We start from the raw sequence: 20,257 nt of genomic DNA on the forward strand, positions 1-20,257 counted from the left end.
CCATGCCTCCCTCTGAATGCTTCCACGGCTCCCGCTGGCTAAACACATACCCTCCAACATGACCCATTCCATCAGGTACAAAATGCTCTGTTCCTGGACTTCCTTGCCAGTGGCAGTTGTAGAGTTGGGGCTGCAGCACAGAATAATATTCATAAAGGGGAGCCACACCTAATGCCACCTCAAACATTACTGTCCTGGACTCACTGGCAGTTGATGTGCCCCCCCCCCCTCCCCCCTCTTTGAATATTGGACTGTGCTGCAGCACAACCTCTGTGTCTGCCACTGGCAGGAAAGTCCAGGAATAGAACATTTTGTACCTAATGGAATGGATGATTTTGGAGGGTATATAAACACTACATGCTGAGCAGTTCCTTTTTGCTATAACTGGCTCCTCACATCATGGGATGTCACCTGCACACCCGCACTGCACTACTGGGAATGCTGAGGCCTCTGAAGCCATCAGCCACTTATTACAGGGTCACTTTTTCTAAATCTGAAAGTGATCTACCTGTGGGAGCTCCGCGAGATAGATGTTTTGGCCAGGTCTGCTCTATAACCTGCCCTACCTCCTTGCACTGCATATCTACCCTATTTCTATAATACATAGCATGGATACTGCTCATCCCAACAATACTGCAGTACATGCCTGATCTCTCTAAACCTGGACTCAGGGCCTGATTCAGGTTGATTGATTCCTCTGCATATTCGTGCTGGGGACAGATGTTGCATCTCTGTGCATGCGTATAGGCGACTAAATGCATGTGCAGGGTCCGCAGTGTGAACACCTTCGGTGACAATCACAGTCACCAGGGCATTCGCACACAGCAGGGTGGGCAGGGGGCAGATAGGAGGCTTGCCCACAAAAACAGTGGGTGTGCCCAGAAAAATGCCTCCCAAACCTGCAAGGGGCGGGTGGCTGACATCACATGACGTCAGTGCCCTTCTCCCGTTCAGCCATGTCCGGCCCATATAAAAGTCAGACTGACTTTTCTCTGCAAGTGGGCAAAACTTCGGCGACCATCAAAGGATTTTTCGCCCATACAGCCGTATCCAAATGGATGTTTCAGCAAACACACCCATTTGCATGCAGCTCACTCGCTCGGTGGGCGGCTTTTAAGAATTCGGTAAGCAGGGAATTTATATATTGAGCCAAACTGAATAACCCCCTAAGTCCCAACACTACATTCTTGCAGCACAACTGTATATGTACGTTGTATTGCTTTCATTTGCAGGGCAGGAAGTTGCCAATTGCCGCAGGAGGGATCTCAATACTCAGCTAGCAAAAGCTGAGGTGCAGATGATTTATAATTATAACACTCTTAAACCCAATGGGATAAATGCAGATTTTGAGCTAAAGTGGTTCCTGTAATTGTATTTATCTTAAAACTTTTTAGAACTTGTTTATAAATTCCTGTATCGCTGCTAATATTTCTTGTTGTTTTTATCTATTTATATTAGCCGACCTTTTTCTCATTTAAAGACTGAGGGCAAAGTGTTGCCAGTAAGTAAAAGACTTCCGCAATACCATAGTGCTGGGGACTTGCGCTCACGTGACTTCCGACGTCACAGGGACTTGACAGCGCGATCATGTGTCCTATCGCGCTGCACAGAGAGAACACGCCGGGAACCGAGACTATCTGGACCTCTGACGCGGCGTCCACATGACCGTAAGTGACACCGGACATAACTTCCTTGTTGAATACACCCGGAAAAGACTTCAGTTACACCCGCGATTTTGTGGGTTGGGCAGAGCATTTGATTGGATGATGTACCTTTTAAAAGTAAGAGGGAGACACTGAATGAGCATACACCTTGAAAAAGGACCCAGCTAGGGGTCCGAAACGCGTCGGTGGGAGTGACTGGCAGTTATCCTTGAGGCCCTTACCAACGGACTGGTTTTGCTGTATGTGACCCGGGATCCATATTTGCACTTATCCATGCCTGTTTGAACTGTTTTAACACCACAGTTCATTACCATCTGGTAATTATACCTCATTGATCTCATGCACCACATCACTTTATTGTATGCTCAGTATTGATGTATGGATTTTACTGATGTATTGTTTTTTATGTTTATGTCAGTCAATTAAATACAGTTTTATGCGATGAGTTTTTAACTTTGTTTTTACATGGTACATCGATTTGATGTTGTGACATACCCTACATGTGAGGAGGAATTACCCTTTGATTGACACCAGAAGGGAAGTAAACCTTCTTTATTTCACAAACGCTGGTTGAAGGGTTCACTCACCCACCTTGCCATTGATCTTTTATGTGACACCTGTGAAAATGCTGATGAATTTATACAGATTGGAAAATATCGGATAAATGTCCATTTGTTTTTACCAATTACTGATTTATTTGAATTTAATTCGCCTTATAAAGGATTGGTATGGGTGATACAGAGCACCTCTATTCTGTTTAGATAGATAGATAGATAGATAGATAGATAGATAGATAGATAGATAGATAGATAGATAGATAGATAGATAGACAATATGGCAAACTATATATAAATTAATAATATAGTTACATTTCAGTTTCACTATATACATTTTTGTATATATGTTTATGTTTTACATAATGGAATATGTATATATTACATTCTTCAATTGTCATCACAATCCTATGTTTAGTTCTCTCTAGCAAAGCTAAAATAAGGTTTTATTAATATAGTTGACTATACAAATGCACATGTTGCATGCCTTAAGTAGTAAATAAATAAAATAATACACAATTATTTTACATTGAAATAAATAACTTCCTTGAGTAAAAACATTCTCAAAGCGCACTATGATGTTCTTCGGAAACTCTTTTGTTAGTTAAGATTCTTAAATTGCTTTCTTGTTTTCTTGGCTGAAAAAAATAATGCAGAAAAATAAATGTAGAAACTTGTAGTTTAAATACAAATTGTAAGCATAATAAAGAAGAGGCTACGTACAATAAAGTGATCCCATGCAAGTCATTCTTGTGCCTAAATATTGGATAATAAATATAAGATATATAACAGAAACTATTCTTAGCAACTATTTTGTTGCTAATGGTAGCCATGACAGAATTGTCAAAGTTCGTTACTTTTATTACTGGGAGAGGGTTTCCATTGTCTGCTGTCCCTCACCCCACCATGCAACCCCACTGCTTTCTTTGTAAGCTGTCATGGTCTGCCCATCTCTTTACACCCCCTGCTCATATAGGCAGGGGAGATCATAGGCACACATAGGGAGCTAGGGAGCAGAGGTGCTCATTTGGAGGAGTTACAGAGGCCCAGTTGCGGTGGCAGTGGTAAGCGGCACTTATGAGTATGGGAGAGCAGAGGTACATATCAGAAGGGAGATGATAGATCACTATTGAATAGGGCAGACTGAGGTAGGCTTGTAGAGGCAAGGGGCACAGCTACAATTATTTATGTATTAACAGTTTATTTTATAGTGCAGCATATTCCATTGCGTTTTACACACAGATTAAACAAAACTGGATAATAACAAACAGTAATAGAGGTAGAGAATTACCGGGAGAAGAGATGATAGGTGCATATACGGATGGCAGAGGCACTCATGGAGAAGGGGTCAGAGGCATGCTTGGTGAGGCATCAGCATGGGGTAGGGGTACATATGGGGAGTACAGATGATAGGTGCACAATTAGAGGGAGGAGTTAGAGACTCTCATGGGAAGGGGTCAGAGGCATGCTTCATAAGGCACCGGCATGGGGCAGAGGTACATATGGGGAGGGGAGGTGATAGGTGCACATGTGGAGGAAAGAGTTAGAGGCTTTCATGGGGAGGGAGGCTCAGAGGCACACTTAGAGAGGCATGGGGCATGGGCACTCATAGGAAAGACGTGCCTATATTATTGATGACTCATGGAAATGGGTGAAGGGGGAGCAATAAGGACATATGGGCATGGGGCAATCAGCTCCTACCTGTCATTTTTCAAACACAGTATGTGACATGGCAGGTAGGAGCTGATTGACTGGCTGTTTATCATAATTTCCATTTCATCTGATCCTCCTCAAATAAACATTCACTGAACATAGTAATAATGTCATATTTTGAATTTTAGCACTTTGCATTTTGAACTTTTAAATCCTAAACAATAAATGCAGATATCTATAATTTTATCTGACATACAAAGTTATAGATATTGTATTGGACAGTTCATCATTTCCAGAACTAACATTTTCTAGGGACAATTTTTTTAAATCTGGGACATTCCCTGAAAAGAGAGTTGACATATATTCCACAATGATCACATTGAGTCATCATGGCCATTTGTTCATCCTGGGATTGCACCTATATAATTTGGCTTCTGCATAGTTTGTGATTGATAAATCTGGTACAGTGCAATGTTACGTCTTCCTTACAAGTACAAGATGCAAGGCATTATCTGCTAGTGGCCACAGAGATGGGTGAGAATCTCTATACAATGCGCTATAAGCTGCCTGGCAGTAGACATTTTCACAAATGGTGAGCCTAGCACCACATAACAACAAAATACATAGAAGTGAATGAATGTGTCCTCTACTGGCGCTTGCTAAATGTAATAATACGCCCCTTTCTTATGGAGGGCGTCCTCTTCTGATTTTTTTCAGTATAAGAGATATGGATATGTAAATACTGCACGTCCCTCTTAAGGGGATAAAAATCCTCTTCTCCGCCTTAGTACAGATTACAAGGTTACCAATGTGGAATACCAAAACCTATGGTCTCGTCCAGTGGGATAAGGTAAATGTACTCCAAAGATGTATGAAATCTTTACATGGAGTGCTGGTAGGCGGCCTGTCATTACTTGCTTCGGGATGTGACCAATGACAGGCCGCCTATCAGCACTCCACGTAAAGATCTCATAAAGATCTCCACTGGACGAGACCATAGGATTTGGTATTCCACATTGGTAACCTTCAGAATCAAAATCAGCTTTATTGGCCAGGTATACTTGCGTATACTAGGAATTTGTTTTTGGGTTTGCTGTGCAGCAGCCAGGTGGGTAACAAGTAAACAACATACAGTATAAACAATACACAATATAAACAGGTGGGGGAACATGTACAGTCATACAAAAAGTTATTCTGAGGGGACACCGTGTTAGATTGTGTGCAAAGGGTTAAGGCGCGAATAGACAGTGAGGTGTTCATGAGTTAATGTGTCAACAGGTGAACCGCTTAAGGGAAGAAACTTTTTAGGCTTATGGTAGACCTAGTGGGAATAGCCCTGTAGCGTCTGCCTGATGGCAGCAGGTTAAACAAGCCATGGCTAGGATGTATAAAATAGAAAATATTTGGGGGTCTGACAACACAGTGCCAGCAGCTGTTGATAGCGCACCACTTCACATTTTTATGGCCAGGATGTAGTTGGTCCTTGACTATCTTTGTTGCCTGCTTTTGTGCTCTGGACAGGTACAGGTCCTGGACAGAGGGAAGGTCCGTCCCGATTATCTTCTCCGCAGTTATGACTACCTTTTGGGGTCTGCATTTGTCTCTCTTGCTGGTGGAGCCGTACTAGACCAGTGTTGAGGAGCACAGTACAGACTCCACAATTGCGGAAAAGAGGAGCAGAAGCTTCTGTGGGATATTGAACTTCCTCAGTTGCCTAAGGAAGAATAGCCTCTTCTGCGCTTTACCAATGATAGTATCAGTGTTTGCTGCTGCACCACCGGGACAATCGCTCCACTTCTTGTCTGTAGGCTGATTCGTCCCCATCCTTGATAAGGCCAATGACGGTAGTGTCATTGGCGAATTTGATTATCTTTACTGATTGCGCCTCTGAGGTTGGTGTAAAGGGAGAAGAGCAGGGGTGAGAGTACACAGCCCTGGGAGGACCTGTGCTGATGGACCGCACTTGGGAGGTGAATTTCACTACTTTCACAACTTGTATTTTTTCAGTCAGAAAGTTCACAATCCAAGAACACGTAGCTTCAGGGACTCCTAGGCGAAGTAGTTTGGAGTGGAGGATGTTGGGGATGATTGTGTTGAAGGCAGAGCTGAAGTCGACAAACAGGACCCTTGCATAGGTACCAGGCATATCCAGGTGCTGCAGAATGTATTGCAGGCCCAGGTTGACTGCATCCTCAGCGCATCGATTAGATCGGTAGGCGAACTGGAGGGGGTCTAGCTGGTGGCCAGTCACAGCTTTCAGGTGGTTCAGTACCTGGCGCTGGAATGTTTTCATGATCACACACGTCAGAGCTATCAGCCAGTAGTTGTTCAGATTTGTAATAGTGGATTTTTTGGGGACCAGAACAATAGTGAAGCTTTTGAGGCAGGAGGGAACCTTGAGTAGCTCCAGTGATTTATTGAAGATCCTGATGAATATGGGGGCAAGTTGACCTGCACATACTCTCAGGCCAGATGGTGACACCCCATCAGAACCTGGTGCTTTCCTTGGTTTGGCCCTCTTGAACATCTCCACCTCTACTTGGGTGACCTGGAGTGCCTGGAGTTGGTTGTCGACATTTGGGGCAGCACAGAGGGTTTGGTTTGGTTCACAGTGGACTACTTTTTCAAACCTGCAATAGAAGTTGTTCAGCTCATCAGCTAGGTCTTGGTACATGGCGGTGGGTTTGGGTGTTTTCTTGTTGCTGGTTATAGATTGCATTCCTTTCCACACAGATACATGGTAAAAAATGGACAGGTCATTTTTCAGCTTGTCAGAGAACCGCTTTTTTGCTAGCCTGATTTCTTTCGTAAGGGAGTTCCTGGCTCGGTTGTATTGTGCTCTGTCACCGCTGCTCTAGGCCTCCTCTTTGGCTTAGCTGAGTTGTCTGAGCTGGGTGTTGAACCAAGGCTTGTTGTTGTTGTTGAAGATGCGGTAGTTCTTGGTGGGTATACACATGTCCCCACAGTAGCTTATGTAGGATGTGACGGTGTCAGTCAGGTCATTCAGGTCAGTTGCCGAGGCTTTAAAGATCCTCCAGTCCGTGCAGTGGAGGCATGACTGGAGTTTCAGCTTAGCCTCGTTAGTCCATTTGTGGTGCCCCAACACTTCCCTGCAATGCAGGGGTTAACGCCCGGGACGCTAGGGGTTAAGACTGCCCCCAGAGCTTCGCGCCCAAGGTGTGATGGGCGGGGAGGAGAGGACGTAAGAAGGGCTGGAGAGCGGGAAGGAGAGACGGACCGGAGAGGAAGTGCGGTGTGCAGGGGCAGCGTGACCCCCGCCGACCTCCAAGGAGAAGACGGCGTCGGGAAAGATTCGCCGCAGCCCTAGTGAGAGGGCACCGGAGCCGCAGCACACGGCAGTGTGACCCCCGCCGACCCCTGGAAGGGAGGAGCGGAGGACAGCGGTGACAACAGAGCCTGGGCAGAGCGGTGCAGATCCCCCATCCCGCCGGAGACGGAGGCAGTGACACGTCTCCCCACAGCCGCAGCGCAGGAGACTGAACGCCGCAGCGACGGCCGGCGTGAAAATAAAGAGAAAGAGCCGGAGGAGCTGCTGAGTGGGGCAACGCTGTGACTGCAGCGCCCCCACTAGTGAGCCCCGGTGAAGCGGACAAGGCCCAGCAGGTATCCCGACAGCGTGGAGAGCCGGGACGCCACTCGAGACGGGCAGGAGCCTGCAACTGTATCCAGACAGCAGGTACTCGCTCCCAGGCCCGCATACAGGCAGCCATTCCCCCGGCGCCATTATCCCCAGGCGCAACTCTCCCTACCTGCAGCCACTAGGATCCAACCCCCAGAATGGCAGCGCCTCAGGCACCCTGACGCCCTCAGTTTCCCCACCTAAGGCACTGCTCCCCTCAGGTTGGGACCCCTCCAGCAACCACGGACCCCCTTGCTGTCTGTGCATTAGTTAAAGAAGAAGACTGCACACACTGGTTCTCGTAGAACGCCTCGGGTTGGTAGGCGGACAGCACCACCTTGTGGCCAACTCTGGAACATTTATCTTGGCTAGTAAGGAAATCCCTGTTTATGGGCTACCTACAGTTGCTCGTTTGTTAAAGTTCCCATCTACCTAAAGGATTTCGTCTCTATCGTTATACGGGCACTTGCGTGGACTTCACGCCCTCCCCTGTGCACAGGTAGACCGAGACTGGGCTCCCCAAGGGTGACGTCACCTCAATTAGTTGATCGTACTGGTGCACCGGTTAACCAATTTAGTACTTTAAAGTATCTCGGTTGTGAATTGTTCATGTACCATGTGAGTGGAAAATATGTAAAAGGTAGCCTTCCGTGTTGACGGTACCGTGTCGACTCGTCCACCCTATAGTAGCCTTAAAGCGGGGGTGTTTTACCCCGAGTATTGCCACGGTACCAGTAACACCGGGAGTCTGTAGTGTCATAGTGGGTACGGGTGTATACTGGGTAAGCTATCTATGTCTAATATGTAATGAGACTAACCCTTCAACCACTATTGCGGTCTATTGTTCCCCGTAATAGGTGCTGAGTGTTGGGACAAATATTTGTCACTATTACTGTTCACTGAACGTGCCGTAATCCCCGAGTACTGCTGCGGAAGCAAGGGTCAGTGGGCACAAGTTGCCTTTATTTCCTAATAAATTTGAGTTGTACCACAGAACGTTGTCCCCTTTCATTGAGGTGTCCCTCCTTCAGCCACCAGAAGACAGAAGAACGGACGAACCTGAGTCACCACCGAGGTAGTAAGGTAAGGGGAATCCGTTCCCTTCGTGCACCGGCCACCACACATTTCTTAAGTGTCTTGATGACAGGCTTAGCCGCTCTTAAGTACTGCTTATAGGTAGGGAGTAGGTGGATGAGGCAGTGGTCAGATAGGCCGAGTGCAGCACGGGGGATTGACCAGAAGGCAGACTTACGAGTGGTGTAGCAGTGGTCAAGAGTATGCCCTTCCCTGTTGAGGCATGTGACTTGTTGTTTGAACTTGGGTAGCTCCTGGCTTAGGTTAGTTCTGTTGAAGTCACCCAGCACTATGAACAGAGAGTCAGGGTGTTTTTGCTCAATGTCATATAACATAAGATAGATAAGATAACATAATATTTAGTGTAATTGTAAAACAACAAATAAATTGTAAAACAACAAAATTATATTCTTGGACACAGAAAAATGCAAATGAACAATTTAGGTTAAAATCGATAACTGCAGCTGGGAAAAAGCTTTTTTCAAATGCGAGGTTCTGGACTTAATGCACCTTAGCCGTATATTTGATGGTAAGAAAGAAAAAATATGATTGTAAGGGTGGTGGCTATCCTGCATGATTCCTTTTTCGCCTACAATTACTGATAAAAATGTCTTCCATGGAAGACAAGTCACAGCCAATAATGGCCACTGCAGTGTGAATCACCCGATCTAATTTCTTGAGATCCCTATTTGTGCTATTTCCGAACCACACTACAATACAATATGACAGGAGGCTTTCAATAACACATTTAGAAAACCTATTCAAATTCTCCTGGGAGAATTTGGCTGCTCTAAAATACCTCAAAAAAAAAAAAAAAACGAAAACGTTGCTGAGCCTTCTTAGCCATCACTGTAATGTTGGAAGACCAAGTTAAGTTGTGTGAGATAATAACCCCTAACAACTTAAACACTGTCACCCTCTCTACCTCCAAGTTGTCAATAGATAGAGGCTCTAATTCAGACTTCCCACCTCTTCTAAAATCAACAATAATTTCTTTGGTTTTGGTCATATATGCTGGTGGCCAGGTGGTGCAGGGCTTCCTTTGCGCAGGTAGGGGGAGTGTACACTCCCACTAGGACAATCAAGGCAAATTCCCTGGGGGAAGGGCATCGCATGTACTAAAAAATCGTATGTGATGCGACCGACGCGATCCCCGCTATTTCCCATATGGAACAATGTTAAATGTCCCAATTGACCCGATTTTCCTTTTCAATGTCCCAATTGACCCGATTTTCCATAGGGTACAATGTTAAATGGCCCACAGAGGCCAAATAGGCACCCTGAAGTGTGAAATGGCCCCCCCAATTGTTAACGCCACCCCACGATCAACGTCAACCCAAAGCGTGGCGAGCACAGCGAGCCCGCGAGGGGCGGCGGTACGCGTCCTACGACCTTTTCATACCCCCACTATCCACGTCGGCGTGGAGTTGAGTATAGAAAGTGTGGTGAGCGCTGCGAGCCACCGAGCCCGAAGCGTGGCGAGGGGACGCGGACACCTTCACAGGTATACGCGTCCCCTCGCGGGGCTCGCTGAGCTCTTCGGGCTCGGTGGCTCGCTGCGCCCGCCACACTTTCTGTTCTCAACTCCACGCCGACGTGGATGGTGGGGGTATGAAAAGGTCGTAGGACGCGTACCGCCGCCCCTCGCGGGCTCGCTGCGCTCGCCACGCTTCGGGTTGATGTTGATCGTGGGGTGGCGTTAACAATTGGAGGGGCCATTTCACACTTCAGGGTGCCTATTTGGCCTCTGTGGGCCATTTAACATTGTTTCCTATGGAAAATCGGGTCAATTGGGACACTGAACAGGAAAATCGGGTCAATTGGGCCATTTAACATTGTTCCCTATGGGAAATCGCGGGCATCACGTCGGTCGCATCGCATGCGATTTTTTGGTCGCATGCGATGCAACCGACGCAATTTTTTTTTCCTAACGATGCCCACGATCAAAATCGTGGGCGCCCTTCTAGGTAAAGAGTACCAAATTTTTTTACTTAACTCTAAAATGTTATGAAATGTATCATACTTACCCTTCTAATATCTTCTTGATAATTCTTTGTACCCAAGAAGCAGAAGGATCAACACAAACAAGGTCCCCAGATTTTAGAGTTATGCTAAATATAAAGTAATAGAGATTATTAGGTAATGAAATTAAATTAAAAAAATGGACAGCTGTGCATGAATTAAACTTTAGCTACATAATATAATAACCTACAGTCCTAAATTAAAGATGTGTTTGACATACACAGCTTCTAAAATTCAGTAAAGTTGTAATTAATTTATATTATACAGACGCTAGATGTAAGACATGACACAAAGACAAAAGCAATCCCAATGTACAGTATTTGCAGTTGAACGATTGTTATCTGCATCGCACTGCACATACACTGGGGATGCAGTTAAAATCCCGGCGGTCGGGATCCCGGCGTTCAGAATCCCGACGTCGGAATCCCGACCGCCGAAATCCCGACACTTTCTCCCTCATGGGGTGTCCACGACACCCCTGGAGGGAGAATAAATTAGTGTGCCGAGCGTAGCGAGGCACCGGGCCCGCTGCGTGGCGAGCGCAGCGAGCCCGCAAGGGGGGGGGGGGGGCGATCCACGTCCCCCCTTGTCGTGATTTTGGCGGTCGGGATTCCGGCGACGGGATTTTGAACGCTGGGATCCCGACCGCCGGGATTTCATACTGCTTCCATACACTGTGATAGTCTTATAGCGGTGATCTCACACAGGATTTATTCACAAAGTGATTGACAGTCAGGGGGCCAGATTCTCTAAGCTTCAAAAGTGATAAAATGGAGAGTGATAAACAGCCAGCCAATCAGCTCCTGTCTGACATTTTTCAAACACAGTCTGTGACATGGCAGGTAGTAGCTGATTGGCTGGCTGTTTATCACTCTCCATTTTATCACTTTTGAAGCTTAGAGAATCTGGCCCAGGGTCTGTTTGTTGTGAGGTTAACGTGAAAGTGGAAGCAAAAATGACAAATTTTTGTGCCCATTTTTGCGGTGTATTTTAGCCTCGTCTGCGATCCTGTATGCATTAACAGTGGTTCCAGCATCTCACTTCCTGTGGCCATGCTTCGCATCCATAGCGCTATTAAGAAGTATTATAATTGACTGATCTTTGGATGTTACAGAGAAAAAATGATCTGGATCACCCTCGGGCGCAGCTGCTTAAGGGTCTCAATACACTTATTGAGGAGTCACCACTCCTCCAACATAGAGATACAATACAATTTTTTATAAGTGGAAACCCTCTAGCGCTAAAACATGAATGATAGTACTTCCCTTGGTTGGCGTGGATACTTCTTTACACACAGGTGTATAGAATGAATCGTCCTTGTAGTTAAGTTCTCATAGATTTTTATAGTCCATGTAAAGAAAATAAAAAAACAAAGACATCAATAATCCACACTGTGCAATTTTGTTCTACACCCGTGCGGATAGATGAAGACTGTGAGGTATTCTTTCTTCCACCCGACACAAAGAACAAACAGATATAATCTGTATAAATGGTGTTGCGTACCAGAACTCACATAAAAATGTGGCTGGTTACATACATCAAGGTATCTTTTAATCTTTGGTGCGTACCCAACTCACAATTAAGAAGTATGGTATCCTCATATAAAGGTATCTTTCACCCAACAAATAGCAATTTTTAATCACGGGGATGCGTACCCCAACTCACTGGTGCAAGTGCTGTGGTAATCGCATCAAGGTATCTTTCAGGCCACTCGGTTGGTAAATCAGAAAAGTGCTTTAATGACTTCCACATCCAGAAGTGATAATATAAAATAAAATCAAAACAGGGTGATCACTGTGACTGACCTACTCCCTGGCTGGATCGTCCGGAAGACCTCCCAGGTTGTAGACTCCAAGTTCGCACCATTGTTCTATTGTATACGGCAGTCACAGTGATCACCCTGTTTTGATTTTATTTTATATTATCACTTCTGGATGTGGAAGTCATTAAAGCACTTTTCTGATTTACCAACCGAGTGGCCTGAAAGATACCTTGATGCGATTACCACAGCACTTGCACCAGTGAGTTGGGGTACGCATCCCCGTGATTAAAAATTGCTATTTGTTGGGTGAAAGATACCTTTATATGAGGATACCATACTTCTTAATTGTGAGTTGGGTACGCACCAAAGATTAAAAGATACCTTGATGTATGTAACCAGCCACATTTTTATGTGAGTTCTGGTACGCAACACCATTTATACAGATTATATCTGTTTGTTCTTTGTGTCGGGTGGAAGAAAGAATACCTCACAGTCTTCATCTATCCGCACGGGTGTAGAACAAAATTGCACAGTGTGGATTATTGATGTCTTTGTTTTTTTATTTTCTTTACATGGACTATAAAAATCTATGAGAACTTAACTACAAGGACGATTCATTCTATACACCTGTGTGTAAAGAAGTATCCACGCCAACCAAGGGAAGTACTATCATTCATGTTTTAGCGCTAGAGGGTTTCCACTTATAAAAAATTGTATTGTGATCTTTGGATGTGTTGCTTCTTTGTATGCGTGCGGTAGGTGATACAAAGCCACCTGTGGGCGTGTCAGTAAAAATCCATGCGGCTGTGGCATCTGCATATTTTCACACACTATTTAAGGACACATTCACAGCTGCACCATTAGCATACAACTCTGAATCAGGCCCTTTTCCTCTAACGTGTGTGCTCACTAATCTTGGAAGTGTAAAGCTCTACCAGTCCAACGAGATACACACTGAACGATATCGTTAAACAATATAATCAGTGAAGACACCCACCCCCCGGCTACTGCATGCCCTGTCCATCATATAGCTGAGCATGCGGCAGAGACGATGGGGGCTTTAACAATGCACGGGAACATCTACAGTAACTCATTTCCTCTAAAAACAATTACACATACAATTCTGTTTTGCTGTTTTACTTTTTTAGGGCCAGATGTATCAAACTTCAAAAACTGATAAAATGGAGACCAAACAGTTAGCTAATCTGATTGGCTGGTTGTTTATCACTCTCCAATGTATCACTTTTTGGTACTGCTTTCCTAGCACGGCGCCCGTCTCATTGATTGTATGTCTTAAGTTTAAGGTACTTAAGGCATACAATCAACGCGATGGACCCGATTTTTTAATCACACGGATCTTATGCATCCATAAGATGCATGAGATCCATGAGATAAAAAAATTGTGAGCCCCCAATAACCATTGTTAACGCCACAAGCACTATCAACGCCAACCCAAAGCATGGTGAGCGCAGCAAGCCCGCGAGGGGCGGCGGTACGCGTCCTCCAACCTTTTCATACCACCACTATCCACGTCGGCGTGGAGTTGATTTTATATAGTGTGGCGAGCGCAGCGAGCTCCGCGAGGGGACTCGGACTACTTTACATGTATTCCGCGTCCCCTCGCGGAACTCGGTGGCTCGCTGCGCTCGTCACGCTATTTAAAACCAACTCCACGCCGATGTGGATAGTAGGGGTATGAAAATGTCGGAGGACGCGTACCGCCGCCGCTCGCCACGCTTTGGGTTGGCGTCAATAGTGGGGTGGGGCCTTTTTACATTGATTCCAATGTAAAAATCTCATCGATTGCGTCGATTGCATCATCTTATGCATCTTATGCCACACAAACACATAAGATGCATGAGATGCTTGCAATGTAAAAATCTCGTCGATCGCGTCGATTGCATCATCTCATGCATCTCATGCCGCACAAACACATAAGATACATGAGATGCTTGAGATATCAGCCCCACACATACAATCTAGATCGTGGGCGCCGTGCTAGGAAAGCAGTACCCACTTTTTTAAAATCTTGATACATCTGATCCTAAGGGAGATATTTAATGAATCATTGTGTTTACACGCTGTCTGATTCAATTACTGTGGGATCCCAGAGCTCTAATCCTTAAGGGAGAATTTCTCCTTATAGCTCAGAAATAGCAAAGAGAAAGCCGCATCAAATACACCCCTCTGCATAGAGGGCTTAGGGAAACCCAATAGATTCTGCATCTAACACAGAATCATTGGGTTGGTGCGTTTCACCACATATGATAAAGGCTGAGCTATTAAATAGCTCTGGACAAAGCTTTCTGAAGCATGGTATTCCTTATGTCTAATTGATTCCCCCTTAGTGCTTCACTAACTCCATACCCTGTTCACCCCTTCTAAACTTTATGCATAGCATCCCAGTGGCTACTATAAACTTACAAGCACAGGTGTCTGGAACAGTTGCACAGCCAGGTGCTGTGTAGATAGATAGCACAAAAATAGATAGCACAGTGGGTATGGGTACATTATGCTGTAAATATTGTATCATAATGAGCATGTCACATACAGTAGATGTTTAATTGCTGCATGTATTAGAGGCACCTTTTTTCTCATTGTACCTGCTTTTCCCTCATTTCTGAATATACCACTCACATATGCAGAGTCACACCTGCTTCAGGCTCTGGGTTTAGGTGACCCTGTGCTGTGTAGTTTCGCCCCATGCTTAGATCCAACCTCCTCCCTCTGCTATTCTGCGTGTAGGTTTCCTCAGCCACCGTTACACAGCTGCTAGTGCACTGGTGGAGGTGGGAAGACAGCCCTGCTGTACTCACCCTGAAGGCACCACTAGGGACACCTAATTTAAGTGAAGCCTTCGCTCCTGTTTGCCACTTACATTGCAACCATACTCTAGTTGCCTACTCTTCTGCATTCTGCAGGAGACTCCCTGAAATAGGAGCAATCTCCCTCTCTCCCTTAAAAGTCTAGAAAGCTGTGCAAAATTCTACTGCCAACTATAATCTCCCTGAAACTAGTTTTCAAAAGTAGGCAAATATGATTGCAACTGAGCTGGAGGAACTAGGGACTAGGAACTGAAGACAGCAAGATGTGCCAAGTTGTATAAAGAACACATATTAGGGGAGAGAGAGAGAGAGAGAGAGAGAGAGATGTAATACTTACATTAATTCAACATTTTTGCAGTGGGGGCCGCTGGGTATAAGCTCCACACTATTCATAAGTTTAGAGGGTATTTGCTTTGTTTCCAGCTTGATGCACTGACACCTTAGCTCTGATGCTGATCTCAGTTAACCCTTGGCTGCAATTAAAAGGGGAAATTAGATACAGTAATACATTGTTATTGTCTGTGGCTGTATGATTCTGGTGTGATAAACTGAAAGTTTATTGATAACAAATGTCAAATGAAACTTATTCCAGGACCCAATGTGCCAATTTCTACAAGGAATTGCACAGTCATTTATTTTCAACTACAGATGGAGCCAGCCTCAGCCAGCGCGACATATCCATAGCGCTGGAGGAGGCTGGCACGTCGTGGCCAGCATTGCCGAGAATGGGGAGCGAGCATCTCATGCATGCACGCCCCATTCTGGTGGACAGGGTGGGGACGGCAAGCACTGGCATGGGACAGCGGATGGCGATGAGAGCAGCTCCATCTGTATACCAGTGGATCAACATCTTTTTTCATTCATGGCTCCCTAGAGCTAGCATGTCCAAATGATGGCCCTCCAGCTTTTGTGAAATTACACGTCCCATCATGCCTTGCCACAGTTTTGCTATTAGGGAATGCAAAAACTATGGCAAGGAATGCTGGGAAGTATAGTTTCACAACAGCTGGAGGGCCACAGTTTGGACATGCCTGCCCTAGATTATCAGAATTTTTTTTTTATGACACCCCTAGTCCAAAAGTTTCTTGTTTAATAAATTGAAAATAAATTAAGTAAACTGTGTTTATATATCATCCTCAGGGCTATTTCACACACTCCTGCTCCTGCCGGGCGGTGAACCCCGCACGGGCAGGAAGCTGTGCTACACACAGCAGTTTACAATGGTTGGGATTGCCACAGCCTGGCAGCCATCCCTTCCAGTTGTGACATCCGGCTGCAACCAGGCGGCCGGGCCGTGGCTGTCCCGTGTGAATGGACACAATCGTGTCCATTATTAACTACTGTGTGCGGCACGGCTTTTGGCCGTGCGGGGTTTCGACGCCCAACAGGAGGCGGAGAGTGTGAAATAGCCCTGAGGTTCAATTATGTGGTAAGGGACAAGATTTACTTCTATTTCTTTACATATTTTAAGATTGGCAGCCACCAATACTGGTTTGGCCTATTATATTAAACATAAACGGGGCGGATTGGCCATAGACCTTACAGGTAAGATTCCCAGTAAGCCGGCACACCTGGAAGGACACCTTTTTGTAAGGTGTGGTCCTGCCCAGAGTAGTGGCCCTGCCCCCTCCTGTTTCCCACACAAGCAACCTTTGCTGGCTCATAGGTACCCAACACTGCAAATTCTCATCTAAGCCAGTAGCCCACCTATATCCATTGTGACATATCTTAAAGGGACTGGAGTAGGTGCTAATTTTTTAAGTACTTCTGGGCACCACTGGGGATGGGTGGGTGGGGATATTTGTGGTATTCAGGGAATTATGATAAAAAAAAATCTTGTCTGCTTCATTTAGGTTTAAGGGTCAGTCTCAGTGTGGGGGGGGGGTGTAGGGTATTATTTGAAATGTGGATGTTTGTGGTTTGTCAGCAGCAGCTTAAAGGTCTGGGGGCCACTAGACTGCCAAGCATTTCAAGGGTCACTTTTGGTTCCCAACTCAAGGCAGCCCTGCAAGTGTCCTGAGGCACCCCAGTGTGCCACGGCAAACAGCTCGGGAACCACTGCACTATACTGAGACATTTATTAATACCGGTTTATAAATCCAAAGTCAAACATCCAAAGGGCAGAATGTGTTTGTTTTCTGTGGTGGGTATGGGTTATAGGGTTGACCTAATAAATATCGACAGTCGACAGGTCTACCACTATTGGTCAACAGGCCATAGATTGACACCTTTAAAAGGTTGACATGGCTTAGGTCGATAGGGTCAAAAGGTTGACACAAGCAATATGTTGACATGGAAAAGGTCAACATGAGAAAGGTCAACAGGAGTTTTTGTGGTGTCACAGTATAAGTGTCTTTGCTCGCCATGCATAGGGTACAATATTGTCCCTCTATGACCAATTGGATAGTTAAGTATGAAAAAATACCTGTTCTGGAAAAAAAAAAAACATTTAAAAATGTTTACCTTTTCCATGTCGACCTATTGTGTCTCGGTCTTATATGGTGTGTCGACCTAAGGTATGTCGACCTATTTCATGTATCATACTGTATCATGTTGACCAACAGTAGTCGACCTATTGACGGTCATCCTATTTATTGTGGGCCTGCCGTCGGCATCCTGCTGTTGCTGATAGGCATAGTGTAATTAGTAGTTATCTGTCCATTAAGATTTACAAATAGTTTTCATAACTTTTGAGCTGATGGTAAAGCTTTATTTTGTTGCCAACATAGTCAGGAATGTCAGCCAAACCTTCACTATCTGTATCAGCATAATGTTGCCATCTCTGCTCACATCCCACATAATTGTATTCCCTGTAAAATGTTCAGCAAATCTTATTAATATAAAGGGACAGATGCACTAAGCTTCAAAAGTGATAACATGGAGAGTGATAAACAACCAGCCAATCAGCTCCTACCTGCCATGTCACAGACTGTGTTTGAAAAATGACAGGCAGGAGCTGATTGGCTGGTTGTATATCACTCTCCATTTGATCACTTTTGAAGCTTAGTGCATCTGGCCCAAAGTAAGGTACTGTAGCAAGAGGCCACCGATAATAGGAGGGGAGGTTGAGCGGCACTCTCAGGACTTCCATAATATGAAGAAAATACTGAAAGCCCGCAGTCAGATCAATGTTTTGGTACTTGTGTACTTTCACGGCGCCTCGCTGTGCTCGCCCACGCTGCGGGCTCGGTGGCTCGCTATGCTCGCCACACTATCTAAAGTCATCTCCATGCCAACATGGATAGTGGGGGTACGAACTATACACATTGGCATGGCGTTTTCAGCCCCACAGCTGGACACAGACGCACGTGAAACTACAAGTACCCAGTTTTAATTAAATATAAATGTGGTCATCTTCAGCAGATGCATTGAGGTACTAAGATGGGAGTTCTATTGAACATGGGATGTTGCCCATAACAACCAATCAGACTATATTTCTTACGGTATTTTTTTTAGCACCTTCTAGAAGATAATAGTTAGAATCTGATTGGTTGCTGTGGGCAACATCCCATCTTCAATAGAACTCCCATCTTAGTAAATTTACCCCATTTGCTTTTCTTAACTTTCTAGATAAATTGCAACACCAAAAATGTATAACTATAGAAATTAATAATAGTAGTAACAACAATATTATAATAATAATAATATTTATAATTATAATAAAATTCTGTTAGCAATAATACAAAAAATATTTGTTTACAAACATAAGTTTACCTATAGAATATAATTTTAAAAAAGTGTAAATAATTATGTGCATTATTCATTTAAACACATTATAAAGTATTATTAAAGTTTTTTTTCCCTTCTGTTTCTGAGGATTTGTACATTACAAACAACGTGAAAGCCTAATGTGTACCTTCTGATGTGGTGATGTAAAGCAGAATGAGTACGGCAGTGGCGGAGAACATTTTGGTGAACATCGTGGCCGATGTTTGGATCTACTTGGCTGCTCTCTGATTTCCCTTAGCTCTGCTGTATCCAAGTCCTTTAGCTTTCCAGCTGAGCAGCGGATGGTATTTATATGCCAGCCCTGACATGGTCACTGATATCATAGGCGCTTGATTACAAATGCCAAATCAGTGGTGCAGTTTGCCACCGTTCCTGAATAGTGATATTATGCAGCTACATTACACATTATATAACACACTGCTCTTATGTCAATCAAGTAGTTTAAAAATATCAGAGTATTTTTCAGTATAATACAATTTGCATAGGGCTTTTCCCTCAGCATTTCCTGGTTTTCACAATCCACTTGAAACGTTTGTTTTAAATGTTTAGAAAAGCTTTGTCAAATAGACTGGTGGTTTGGCACAATTTGGAGTAAGATTATACATTGTTTATGTACTTAGGAAACATGCCCGAACGTGCAGCTGCGGATGGACAGAAAACAGATGGAAGCGTAAAATGATTCTACCTCAAAACAAAGTTGCAGTTCTACGAGGAACAGTATGAGCTGTGGCTAATGTCTCTGCCATGTGAGTCTACATAAATGATTATTTCATGTTGTGGCATTTCTTGTGCAATGCTGGAAAGGTTTTTTGTTTCAAAATGCCAGAATTATGTTGCGCCTGGTTATCAACACAAATTGTGCCATATAAATCAACATCAGTACACCCCCCACATTGTTGAAGTGCAGTGATACATATCGGGGCTTATTCATGACTTGTGTTTTACATGTAGTACTTTATAAGTGGATATGAGATACCTTATTTTTAAAATACATGCAGTCGTAGGGATCATTGGGGCAGATGTATTAAGCTTGAAGAGATAAAGTGGGGATAAAGTAGAAGTTGATAATGTACCAGCCAATCAGCTATGACAGTTAGGAGTTACTTGGCTGGTGCGTTATATTAATACATCTGCCCCATTGTGCTTTATCACCAATGCAAAGAAATGGCACTTATGGTTCCATTTGAGTGTATATATCTCTGATTTCTCTTTTTCCCAACAAAATGTAACAGATGCGTAAGGTGGATTAGGTGAAATCAGGGAGGTTGCTAGACTCTTCAGGGAGACATGGATATTGCTAGTATTTCATGGAGTCTCCTGCAGAGTGCAGGAGG

The 20,257-nt window shown here is 44.5% G+C and overlaps 1 long non-coding RNA gene across 1 annotated transcript in view; it reads left to right on the forward strand.

Annotated features, from left to right (window-relative positions):
- LOC146026697 (uncharacterized) overlaps positions 1 to 20,257 on the forward strand; it is a 100,948-nt gene that overhangs the window by 46,622 nt on the left and 34,069 nt on the right. Inside the window, exon 2 of the long non-coding RNA XR_014454528.1 lies at positions 19,544 to 19,669. This is a non-coding gene — a long non-coding RNA (uncharacterized LOC146026697). The remainder of the gene's footprint in view (positions 1 to 19,543; positions 19,670 to 20,257) is intronic.

The sequence above is a fragment of the Crinia signifera genome, chromosome 1, assembly GCF_055691185.1.
Source record: "Crinia signifera chromosome 1, ASM5569118v1, whole genome shotgun sequence".
Classification (NCBI taxonomy): Eukaryota; Metazoa; Chordata; class Amphibia; order Anura; family Myobatrachidae; genus Crinia; species Crinia signifera.